Consider the following 13,672-nt stretch of genomic DNA (forward strand, 5'->3'; position numbering starts at 1 on the left):
ACAACCCACATGAAATAACAGAAGAGCGTGTTACTCACAGATCAGAGAGGCTGGGGAAGGAGGCCTCACGGGGCCAATAGGAGGGTGAGAGCTGTCCAGAATATGCATTCCACCAGCATATGGGGAGCAAGAAAGAGGGACCTTTGGGCCAAAGCCTTTTTATTGCCCAGGCTGGAGTGCAATGGCGCAATCTTGGCTCACTGCAACCTCTGCCTTCTGGGTTCAAGCGATTCTCCTGCCTCAGCCTCCCAAGTGTCTGGGATTGCAGGCAGGCACCACCACGCCTGGCTAATTTTTTGTATTTAGTAGAGAGGGTGTTTCACCATGCTGGTCAGGCTGGTCTCAAACTCCTGACTTCAGGTGCTCCACCCGCCTCGGCCTCCCAAAGTGCTGGGATTACAGGCATGAGCCACCATGCCCAGCCGGGGCCAAAGCCTTTATTGGGATCCAGGGAAGCCAAGCAGTTTTCCCAATGGGAGTTTTAATTGATGGGTTTAGAATAAGCAGGCAGGAGTTCTGGGAGGTCACAGGTGACTGGGAAGTGGTTGCTGAGCATATCTACACAGGTCATGTGAAGTGTAGGGATTGGTGGACAAGTCAAGTAGGTTGTATCTAGCTGTCCCCTAGGGAGGTGGTCACGAGAAGGCAGTTGTATAAGCAGATATCTGGATCAACCACATTGAGGAACTGGGAGGAGGTGGAGAACTGGAAATTGTGTCTCAAGGGTGACTAAGTCCTGCTTCTGGTATGAAAAATTCCAATTTATATTCAAAACGGATGCTGAGGCAACATAAAATTATAAGAATTCACTACAGACTCATTTTCTTATCTGCATAATGAGGATAAATATGTCCTCTGTTGATTTCTTAGCTATATTTCTTAGTTACTTTTTTAGCGGTTGCCTTAGGGATTCCAGTGTGCTTCCTGAATTCATCACAATTTTCATCAGTTTAGCATGGAGTTAATTCCAGTAAAATTTGGCAAATTTACACCAATGCAGCTCTACTTTCTAGCCCCTCCTCTGTGCTATTATGGACATATATACTATATATATTATATACTCAATAATAGAAGGGTATAATTACTGCTTTCAACAGTAAAAGAAAATTATATATATATATATATGCACACAAACACACACGCACACACAGAGTCTGTTATATTTACAGACATATGTACCATTTCCCATGTTCTACATTACTTCCTGTGAATCTGAGTAACCATTTGGTGCCATTTTCTTTCAGCATAAGAACTTTAGTAGTTTATCTAGGAGAGGTCAGTTTGCAACAAATTCAGTTTTTGTTTATCTGGGAATATTTTTATTCTGCCTTCCATTATTGAAAGAGTTTAGTTGGATCTAGAACTCTAGTTGACAGGTTCTTTTTTTTTTTTTTTTTTCTTTCAACCCTGGAATGTGTGATTGGACTGCTGTAGAATCTCCCTGTTTTGAATGGGAAGGTGTCTGTTGATATTGTTACCTCTCTGGGATAATCATGTTTCTCTTGCTGCCTTCCAAGATTTTCTCTTTGTCTTTATATTTCAGCAGTTTGATTTTGATGTGTCTAGGTGTGGTCTGCTTGTGTTTTTCATACTTGGGGTTTGTTGAACTTTTTGGAATGTAATTTAATGTTTTTCGTTAATTTGGGAAGGCTTTAGCCGTTATTTATTTAATTTTTTTCTACCCCTTTCTCTGTTCTTCAAATTGGACTTCTGCTGGTTTTGTTTGTTTGTTTGTTTTTAGAGTCAAGGTCTTACTCTGTCACCCAGACTAGAGTACAGTGATGCAATCATAGCTCACTGCAGCCTTGAATGCCTCCTGGGCTCAAGCAATTCTCCTGCCTCAGCCCCCCAAGCAGATGGAACTACAGGCACACACCACCCCCAGCTAATTTTTTAATATTTTTTTTAGGGTCTTGCTATGTTGCTCAGGCTGGTCTTGAACGTCTGGCCTCAAGTGATCCTCCCACCTCTGCATTCCAAAGTGCTGGGATTACTGGCATGAACCACTGGAACCAGTCTTTATCTATCTTTAAGTTCACTTATTTCTTCTGCCATCTCAAACCTGCTGTTAAGCCTATCTCATCACCTTTTCATTTCAGTTATTATAGTTTTCAAGTCAATATCCATTTGGTTCTTTATTATGGTGTTTGTTTCTCTGTTGAGGTTCCCTATGTATTGACTCATTGTTGGTACATTTTCCTTTAATTGTTTGAATATAGTTTTCTTTAATTCTTTGACTATATTTTTAATGGCCAATTTGAAGCCTTTGTAACTTTGCAGATTAAAACAAGTATATTATCTCATAGTGTCTGTAGGTCCAAAGTCTGGCCATGGCTTAGTTGGATTCTCTGCTTAGAGTCTCACCAATTGAGGTGTCATCTAGGGCTGGGATATTATCTTGGACTCAGGGTCCTCTTCCAAGCTCACTGGGTGTTGGTAGAAATCAGTTCCTTGGGGTGATAGGATAGAGAACCTCAATTCTAAAAGACCATTTCCCATTCCCTGCTATGAGGCCCTCTCCACATGACAGTTTGCTCTTTCAAGGCTAGTAGGAGAGTGTTTGTTACTGATTCTTATCTCTTTCAAGGGGCCACTTGATTAAGTTATGCCCACTCAGGATAATTTCCCTTCTGTTTACACAGAAGTCAACTGATTAGGGATCTTAATTACATCCACATAATTGCATCACTGGAGTACTATCCCATCATACTCACAGATCCTGTTCATACTCAAGGAGAAAGGGATTATGTGGGGTATGTACAACAAGGGGTCCTCTTAGAATTCTTGCCTACCACAGCCCACCCTCTGGCCCCCAACAATTGACATCCCTTTCACATGCAACATACATTTACACCCTCCTAAGATTCCCTGGAGTCTCATTACAGCATGAGCTCAAAGTCTAAAATGTCATCATCTTAATCTAAATATCATTGCCTTAAAGTTCAAAATCTAAATCAAGTCCAGGTACAGATGGGCTTTGGGTGTTAGCCAATAGGTACAGCCGCTGGGGCACAATTCCTCCCCATCTGTGGTCCTGGGAAACTAGAGTTATATGCCCCAGCACTCTCAATATACAGTGGTGGGACAGGCACAGGATTACAGTTGCAGACATTCTGGGTCAAAAAGTGGGGAATGCAAAGTCAAAAGGCATCATGAGTCTGTTGAGTCTATTACGGTTTGGAAATCCAGCCAGGCAAATATTTGACTGTTTTTGATTAGCTTGCAAGACCTAGGAATAATCTCAGGGGCTCTTAGCTCCTTCCTCTGGGCATGGTTCCACCCTCTCATCATTCTTCCTTTTTTATAAGAGATAGCACATATTTGCAGCTCAGTAGTTTTATCAGCCTGCTTCCTGACTTTTTTAGTGCAAGCTGGCAGCATTTCTGCTTGGACAATTTTCTCAAGAACTCTGTGGGTCTTGCATGGATTTCAGTGGTTTTCATTCCACTTAGACAGAAGCCACATCCGCAGATCTTTCCAAACTAATTCCTTTTCGATGTTGGCTTCCTGCTAAGATGGCCGAGGAATAATGGCCTTGAGCTCCCTAGCTGTCCCTGATTGAGTCGAGAAGATCTGTGAGGTGCACACACCCTTCATCTCTCGAAAGAGCCCCTTGTGGGACTGAGTACTCTGACCTTTTGATCTTTCTGAGGTTTTAGCCAAAGGCTGTACAGCCACACACTCAGCCTCTTCTCTATGTCACATTTTCCACAGCCATTGACTTTTAGCACCTTTTGCCACCTGGAGAGGTGGAGTTTTTTCTAAACAATTCAGTCCTAGTTCATTTTCATGCCATGGTTTTCCTCTCTCTCTCTCTCTCTCTCTCGCTTCACTCACATTTTACTCTAAGCATCAAGGAGAAACCAAGCAGCATTGGCAACATTGGATGAAAATCTCCTTTTGCTGCACAACAAAGCTCATCCCTTACTTCCACACACTGTACTTAAAATAAATAATAAATAAATAAATGGTTCATCTTTTATAAGTTCTGCTTTCCACATAACTTCAGGAGACAATTTTTAAATCTTTAAAAATATTTATTTTCACTGATATGTAATAGTTGTACATATTTGGGGGGTAGGTGTGATATTTTGATAACTGTATACGATGTGTAATGGTCAAATCAGGGTAATTAGCATATCTCTATCACCTCAACATTTATCTTTTCTTTGTGTTGGGAACAGTACAAGTCTTCTTTTCTAGCTAGTCTTAAATACACAATAAATTATTGTTAACTAAAAGTTCCTTGCTGTACTATTGAATACTAGAAACTGTTCCTTACATTTAACTATATTTTTTTTACCCCTTAACCAACTTCACTTCACTCTCCCTCCCCCTATTCTTCTCAGTTTCTGGTAATCCTCACTCTGCTCTCTACCTCCATGAGATCCATTTTTTAATTTTTTATTTATTTTATTTATTTATTTATTTTTTTAGACAGAGTCTCACTCTGTCTCCCATGCTGGAGTGCAATGGCTTGATCTTGGTTCACTGCAACCTCTGCCTCCCGGGTTCAAGAGATTCTCCTGCCTCAGCCTCCCGAGTAGCTGAGGATACAGGTGCCCACCACCATGCCCAACTAATTTTTGTATTTTTAGTAAAAACAGGGTTTCATCATGTTGGTTAGGCTAGTTTTGCACTCCTGACCTCAGGTGATTCACCCGCTTTGGCCTCCCACAGTGCTGGTTACAGGCGTGGGTTACTGCGCCCAGTGGTGTTTGTTAGTTCGTTTGTTTTTTGAGACAGAGTCTCCCTCTGTCACCCAGGCTGGAGTGCAGTGGCCTGATCCTGGCTCACTACAACCTCTGCCTCCTGAGTTCAAGTGATTCTCCTGCCTCAGCCTCCCAAGTAGCTGGGATTGCAGGTGCCTGCCAACACGTTCGGCTAATTTTTGTATTTTTAGTAGAGATGGGGTTTCACCATGTTGACTAGGTTGGTCTCAAACTCTTGAGTTCAGGTGATCCACCCGCCTTGGCCTCCCAAAGGTCAGGGATTATAGGCGTGAGCCACTGTGACTGGCCCCACTTTTTTAGATCCCACGTATGCTTGAGAACATGTGATATTTGCCTTTCTTTGCCTGGCTTATTTCACTTAACATAATGACCTCTGTGTTGCTGCAAATGACAGGATTTCCTTCTTTCTTGTTGCTGAATAGTATTCCATTGTATATATAAGCCTCATTTTCTTTATACATTCATCTAGTGATGAACACTTAGGTTGATTCCATATTTTGGCTATTGTAAATAATGCTACAATAAACATGGGAGTGCAGGTATTTCTTCAATGTTCTGATTTCCTTTTTTGGATATATACCCAGCAGTGGGATTGCTGGATCATGTGGCAGTTCTATTTTTACACTTTTGAGGCACCTCCATGATGTTTTCCATAATGGTTGTACTACTTTACATTCCCACCAACAGTGTACAAGCATTCCTCTTTCTCTGCATCCTTGCCAGCATTTGTTAATTTCTTTGTCATTTTGATAATAGCCATTCTAACTGGGGTGAGATGATAGCTCATCATGGTTTAGATTTGCATTTCCCTGATGATTAGTGATGTCGAGCATTGCAGGAGAAAATTTTGCTAAGCTTTCTGCCACTATCCAGCAAAGATCCCCTTCCTCCAGTTTCCAATGACATGTTCCTCACTTCCTTCCTCTTATTGCCATATCCTGATTATCAGTCTGTCGCCCAGGTTGGAGTGCAGTGGTGCAATTATAACTCACTGCAGCCTCGAAATTCTGGGCTCAAGTGATCCTCCTGCCTCAGCTTCCCAAGTACGTGGGAGTACAGGCACGCACCACCACGCCCAGCTAATTTTTAAAAATTATTTTTTATGGAGACGGAGTCTCACTTTGTTGCCCAGGCTGATCTTGAACTCCTGTCTTCCAGCAATCCTCCTGTCTCGGCCTCCCAAAGCAACCATCCACATTTCTATAAGGAGATGCAGGCTTTATCATGCTCCTCAAAATCCCTCCAGCCTTCTCCATTTTAGGTATTTGTTACAGCAACATCTCACTTCCAGGCCCCGAAATCTGTATTAGTTTTCTATTGCTACGCAGCAGCTGAAAATACCCATTTATTATCTCATAGTTCCCGTAGGTCAGAAATCAGGGCTTGCTTGGCTCAACTGGGGGTCGCAGCTTTGGATCTTGCAGGCTGAAATCAGGGTGTTGGCTGGGACTGCTGTCTCATCTGAGCCTTAGTGTCTTCTTCCAAGCTCACTGTTTTTTGGCAAAATTAATTCCTTGTGGTTGTAGGACTGAGAACCTCAGATCCTAGAGGCCACCTGCTGAGAGTGTCTGCTGCTGGTTTTGAAGAAGTGAGCTGCCATGTTTTCATGGGGCCACGTGACTTCGACCTGAGTGTGGCCTCTAGGCGCTCAGAGTGGCCAAGTTCATGCTGAATTCCTGGAAACGGAGACTCATCAGTGGGATAATCATGTTAATAGCAATGTAGACAATGCAGGTGCATTGGAAACTTGGGCTCAGGAACAACCATCGCTGTCATCAGATACTTACTTACCATTCAAAAAGATTCTGTTTTGAAAATTTCCAAAAATTCTCAAGAAATGGAATCTTTGTCATGTGACAGGCCCTTTACATGTCAGTTGGAAACGATGTGTTTTATTTCTAGGGGCTAATTCTGGATTTCTTTATAGGTTGAATATCTGTTCAACTTAAATTTCCTCTGCTAACCTACTTTCCTTTTCTCCTCCTATTAAAATAGTGCTTTTCACACTTTCATGTGCATGGTGGGAATCCCCTGGCATCTTGTTAAAAGGCAGATTCAGGCCAGGCGTGGTGGCTCACGCCTGTAATCCCAGCTCTTTGGTAGGCCGAGGCAGATGGATCACTTGAGGTCAGGAGTTTGAGATCAGCCTGACCAACATGGTGAAACCCCATCTCTACTAAAAATACAAAATTAGCCAGATGTGGTGGCACATGCCTGTAATTCCAAACTACTCGGGAGACTGAGGCAGGAGAATCACTTGAACCTAGGAGGCGGAGGTTGCAGTGAGCCAAGATCAAGCCATTGCACTCCAGCCTGGGAGACAGAGTGAGACTCCATCTCAAAATTAAAAACAAAAAAAGGCAGATAGATTCAGCTTCAGTAGGTCTAGGATGGGGTCTGAGATTCTGCATGTCCCCTAAGCTCTTGTGTAATGCAACTGCTGCTGGTCTGTGGACCACATTTTGAGTAGCAACATATACATGAGAATGAGACGGAGAGGAGAAAGCGTGGTTAGCCAGGCAGTCATGTCTTCCTTGCACACACACACTAGATGGTGTTGTCGGCTCAGGAAAAGTGACAGTGCTTTCCTGGAGACCAAGTCTATTGGTCTAAAAATTCTCCAAGTCAGAGATCCCGGGATGGCAGACTTGGGAGGCTCCCAGAGATCATCTAGTGCCAGATGTAGCCGATGGGGAACTGAAGCCAGGGAGGGAAGAGGTTTGCTGGATATCACGCAGCAAGTCAGGGACCAGTTCCCATCATTCCACTTAGTAGTCAGTGTTCTAAATGTGGCCTGGGTGTGCCACTTTTCTTAAAGTGTTAAAGTGGTACTCTCTCCTTCTTTTTAAAAATTGTGTCTTCAAAAATTGGCTTTGCTATATTACATTGTATACATTTTAAAGTCAAGTTAATTTCCTATCTTGACAAAAAGTTCTAGAGACTTTGCCACACAGCTTGGTGTATCATAGCCACAATATTTATTTAATTAGTGAAGTTGGAAATACTGGCCTCTTACAGTCTCCTAATGTTTGTGAGGTTTAATACACTGCACACCAAATTTCTCACACCTATACACAACTTTCAAGGTTTTGTTTTTTTTTTAACAAACATTTTATTTGATCTTATGAAGTCAGTTAGCTGAAGGTTGCTACCTTCTGTTTGCAGCTGCTGATAATAATAATAATAATAATGATACTATGTGTTCAGTACTTTTCTAAGCACTTCATATAAATGAGCTAATTTAATTCTCAAAATTAAAAAAATTCCACCTCCCGCCCACCACCTCTGCTTTAAAAGGTAAGGACACTGAGACTCAGAGAGGGTAAGGAACCGGTCTAAGGTTGCACAGATAATAAGTGACAGGGCTGAGATTTGCATTAATCTTGCTCCAGAGCTCAAACAGCTCTGTCTTCCTCTCTCTGGGAGGGGAGGAGAGGGCCTGCCCAAGTCACGCAGCTCATATTCCCTGATCACTCTTAATCCATTTACACAACACTGCCAGTTACAGCCTGACAGTTAATGAGAGTCTGTCCTGCTTGGAGAGTGCAGGAGTTTATAGCTGATTGATATCTCTGGGCAAGCACATTTCTTTCCAAAGTGTCAAGTCAGGGAGAAGAACTAGGGACAGGGCTCCAAGTTCAGTGTCCCGTGTGGAGCAGACCTGCTCCTCCACATGCAGCTGTCCGGGTGGAATTCCATCCTTGCCCATGTCACACTCTGCCCTCTTTCTCTTTCAAACAGGATGCGGGTGGGAGGTATTTCTTCAGTTTCCCTCTTTGATGTTCTTACTGCTCAGTCAGAGAGGCCTACAGGCAGTGGCCAAATTGACTGCGATTGCTCCATCCAGCCCTTACCCATCTTCAGTGTGCTTAATACCCAGGGGATAGAGAGTTCTGTCTCAATCGCCATGTCATGATTCCTTTCTGAATCATCTCGAACTTTCTTTTACGAGGTAAGGGTCAGTGGAACAGATTGCTCATGAGAATCTTGAGACAGTTATTTCAGCATCCTATAAAGAAATTGCCAGAATGGGTGTGTCTGTTGGGTGGCTCGAGTTATTAACTCAAGCGTGATTGCAAAGCACCACTGGATTCTAATTGCCAACGGTTATTTTTCATTTATTTATTTATTTATTTTTGAGATGGAATCTCGCTCTGTTACCCAGGCTAGAGTGCAGTGGCACAATCTCGGCTCACTGAAATCTCCATCTCCTGGGTTCAAGCAATTCTCTTGCCACAGCCTCCTGACTAGCTGGGATTATAGGCACCTGCCACCATGCCTAGCTAATTTTTGCATTTTTAGTAGAGACGGGGTTTCAACACATTGGCCAGGCTGGTCTTGAACTCCTGACCTCAGGTGATCTGCCCGCCTTGGCCTCCCAAAGTGCTGGGATTACAGGCATAAGCCACCGTGCCTGGCCACCAATGGTTATTTTAACAAGTAAATTACTGGGTTATAGACCTTGAAGGGACTTTAGAAGTCATGTGCTCAACTCCTTCCTAATGCAGAAATTCCTCCTCCATGTTCCCAATACACAGCCAGCTGACCCTAGCTTGTCCACTGCCACCTACTCCACAGCCATCCCATTCTGTTGTTGAGTGGCTTCCTGATGAGGGGGAATCACTTTCCCTGCAACTTCCCATATTGCTCTGGGATCTCTCTGAGGCCACCCAGCGCGTTGGCTCTCTCTGCTCCAGGACACCCCTCAGAAAGTCAAGGAGAGAGGATATGGCCTTACATTTACTCTGCTCCAGGCTAAGCAGCCCTAGTTTCTTCATTGTGGTGTGTGGTTTTCACTGGGATTCTGGGAGTGAGTGAAGACAGAGGTTTGCATGAAATCTGCTGCATTTAACCAAAAATCAAGACTCTCTTCTGTATCCTTACAGAGAGGTCCAGGCCAGCTCAGGCTGACCCCCAAATGCTGTGAGGATAGTAAAACATTGGCAGGCTGTGGGATGGGGACTGGCTGTGTGCATGTGTATGTGTGTCTCTGTGTGTGTGAGTGTGTGTGTGACAGAGAGAGAGAGAGAGAAAACCAGAAATGGTGTGAGACCCCAAACCTTCATTTTCCATAATAGGAAGTCAAGAATAATCATCTAAAATTGAAAAATTGGCCAGGTGAGGTGGCTCATGGCTGTAATCCCAAGCACTTTGGGAGGCCGAGGCAGGTGGATTACCTGAGGTCAGGAGTTCGAGACCAGCCTGGTCAACATGGCGAAACCCCATCTCTACTAAAAATACAAAAATTAGCCAGGTGTGGTTGTGGATGCCTGTAATCCCAGCTACTGGGGAGGCTGAGGCAGGAGAATTGCTTGAACCCGGGAGGTGGAGGTTGCAGTAAGCCAAGATCGCGCCACTGCACTCTAGCCTGGGTGACAGAACAAGATTCTGTCTCAAAACAAACAAACAAAAATACGAAGGCAAACGCAGGAAGAAATAGCTGGAGGAGTTGAGAATAGAGTCTCTCTCAGGAGCCAGATCTGGGGGTGGAGAGAGGTGGGATGGGGTACTGCTGATTTTATTATAAACCTTGAGAATGATTAGGCTTCTTAAGCTAAATACATGTATTCCTTTGACAAAAATTATATTTAAAAACTTCCCCAAATGGAGTCTGAGTGCAAACTCTTATTAGTAGGGAAACAATTGGGGACCTCAGTTTGCCTTTGTTTGGCATGATTGATTGAAAACAGGCCAGGATTTGCAGTAGGAGAGACCTGAGTATAAATTCTGCTTGGTCACATGGACTTTGAGCAAGTTACTTACCCACTCTGAGCCACGATATCCTCTTCTGTATTTTAGGGGCAGTGCTACTACCTCTGAGGGGGTGGTGAGGATTGAAGGAAATGAGGGGGGCCAAGCTGGGAGCCTGGGGCACCAGCCAGAATCAGAGCTCAGGGACCACTTCCTGAGGGAGAGCAGATGCTGACCAGACAAAGATCCCAGGTTGCTCAATCCCAGAAGTGTCCTGGGAACCAGATCAGCCTCAGCCAGCAGAGTGTCTGGGAACTGTTGCTCTTCACAGAAGCCCTGAGTTCTGTGCTGTTTGCTGCATGTGGTAGAACAAAGAGGTCCTTAGAGGTTCCCAATCCTCCTTCCTTCTCCATCTGCAAGAATATCAACTTTTCAACACTTCTCGTAATTAGTCCATCTCCCTGGGAAAACATCAAATCCAAGAGCTGCAGGGATGTTTAGGGTTCATTTTATCCCAATCTTTTCACTGTGGAGTTGAGGGCACGGCTCCCTCAGAGGGCACAGGAGGGGGCCCCAGAGGCTAGTTCATGCTTTGTGCCTGGAGAAGGGAGGATGAACCTCAGCCACTCTGCAGAACCCTGCGGGCAGTAGGATTTGGAAGACTCAGGGAGCTTGTCCCGATGTGGACTGAGCTCTGTGCACAACCTTTGCAACCAGAAGCTGAAGGGAAATCAAACTGCCTTTTCTGGGTAAGATTCTGGACAATTCTGGGAACTTGTCTGCAGAACAAATTGATTTATGGGGACCCAGCTGTGAGGAACTGTACAAAACAGGGATCAGAGGAGATACTCTCCAGATGTGGCTTCATTAAAAGCAGGGATAGAACAATACGGCTGAAGGGCTTCTTAGGTCCATTGGGCCATGACTCGGAGTCTTGGGAGAAAGTGTGGCAGGGGCCTGTGGCATCAAGCGGCTGACTTTGAGCTGGATAGCACCTTAGAATTCATTCTGTCCAACCTCCAGACACTACAGATGGGCAAGCCAGAGGCCTAGAGAGCAAAGGGGCTGATTCAGTATCACACAGCCAGGGTAGCCAAGGTTGGGACCAGAACCCACGTCTTCTGCTGCCGATTCCAACGTCTGTCCCATCACCTGCCCCTGCCTCTCACTCTAAGAGTCTGCCTTTTAGAAACCAACTCAAGGCTGTTTTCTTAATTAAAAGCCAATCTCACTGTGTTGGTGAGATTGGCCACACTTTGAAGAATGAGGCCAGGCATCTATCTATCTATCTATCTATCTATCTATCTATCTATCTATCTATCTAATTAGCTTTCTTGGATTGAAAAGATCCTTTTGTGTCTCCCAGAGGGAATCCTTGCCCTAATGCTGGGGTGAAAAACTTTCTCCCCACCTCACAGGCTTCCAAAGCCCTCGGCGACACTTTCCATTGGAGTAGTTTGTCCTTTGTCAGGTGTCTGCTCTCTGTCTTCTGATGGTGCAGGTGGAGGTGGCCCAAGAGATGGGAGCATGATCCTCTCCAGCTGCATTGTCTCTGTTGGGAATGGATTTCAGTTTTCTAATGCTTGGAAACTAGATTCACATTTGGTAGAATCTCAAATCCAGCTTGGTTTCCCATTCCTATAACAGCATTCCTGATGTTTCTTCTTTAACACTTTATTTTTCCCAGATTACTTAAAAATGTAAGATTGCTGCTGAAAATCTGGAAACTACACAAGAATATAAAGAAACCACTTAAGTTCTCACTACCCAAAGACAGAACCATTTGGAATTACATCCTTCCAGTCTTTTTTCATGATGACACTTCCTTTTATTTGGCTGAAATTGGCTGAATAATAACTTTTGCCCAGTGAGCATAGTTCTGTTGCTTGGAAAAAGGCAGAATTACTCTCCTTCCTAACAAAAGTTCAGATGCATGAAGTCAACATCTGTCTCCAGATTCTTCCTACCTCTGGGAAAAAACCTCAACCCCATTTAAATGCCAAGGTTTATAACAGCACTTCTGATTATTACCATTTACTAAGTGTGCACTACTTGTAAGGTACAGTGCTAACTAATTCTCATACATTCCTTGTTTAATCTTCACAACAACCTCATGAAGGAGGCATTTTCTAGATCCAAGTTTTAAAAGAAACTGAGACTCGAAGAGAATGGGTACCATTTAGGCTGACGGGAACCAAGTTCAGTGAGATGACAGCCTCCTTTATTCTGGACCCTTTATTATGGTGGCCAGAGGACACAGCAGCATTCCTGATGCCTTATCAGAACTGCCCATTGAATGCCATGCTTGCAAAGCAAACTTTTACATTTGTTCCTGACAAATTAATCTCTTTCATTCTGGCTCGTAAAGACCTTTTTTCCCCTTATAAAAATATCTGAGACAACATGACTCATATAGAATTCCTGGACACAATATTTTTAAAAAGCCTCCTAGCTATAGCACCTGGCACACAGTACACATCCCATACCTGGTTACTATTATTACAGAAGGCGGGCGACACTGTTTGTTTGGTTCCCTGGGTTTCCCTCTGTTCCCCACAGTAGAACAATGGGCTAAAAGTAGCTCTGTGCTAAGGAGGGCCCATCCGCTGTGGTTGGTCTCTGAGGTGGCTTCTAGAAGCATCCGTCCTCTCCAGCTATTGGCAGAAACAAGAAGCCAAGACGATACTTCTTTGAATGTGGGCCCATCTGCTCTCATGCCTGGTTCTGCTCTCCCTCATCATCCCTCCCATTTGCTGGTGGGGTGGGTTTGTCTGTCCTTGGTGGGAAGACCTCTTCCCTCCCCAGCCCTCAGACCCCAAACCCATGACACCACAGCCCACCTTGCTGCTACTTCAGCTGCTGATTCCTCACCCACATTGCTCAGAAGTGACATTCCTTTTAGTGGGGTGGAGCTGTTGAAATGGATTTTAAAATATGGGTTGTATTTGAATTTTTGGTTGTTTTCTAAATTTGGTCACAATCATGTCTTCTTGTTCTAAAACAAGAGAGAAAGGAAGCAGCTGCCCTCTGGGAAGCCTCCAGAGAGGAGAGAGGAAGAAGAAAGCCCTCACGTGTCTCTGTTGATTGTTCTGCTTCCTTCCTGAGCTCTCTAAAGCCAGGTCTGTAGGAGTGGAAGGAGATAGATGTGGCCCTGAAGATGCCCACTTGGTATCCCTGGCCCAGGAAACTCTTGCAGAGCACACCATAGCCACCCAACAAGGCTACTGGCTCCTACTTGTGCCAGACTG

The sequence above is a fragment of the Pongo pygmaeus genome, chromosome 13, assembly GCF_028885625.2.
Source record: "Pongo pygmaeus isolate AG05252 chromosome 13, NHGRI_mPonPyg2-v2.0_pri, whole genome shotgun sequence".
NCBI classification, from domain to species: Eukaryota; Metazoa; Chordata; class Mammalia; order Primates; family Hominidae; genus Pongo; species Pongo pygmaeus.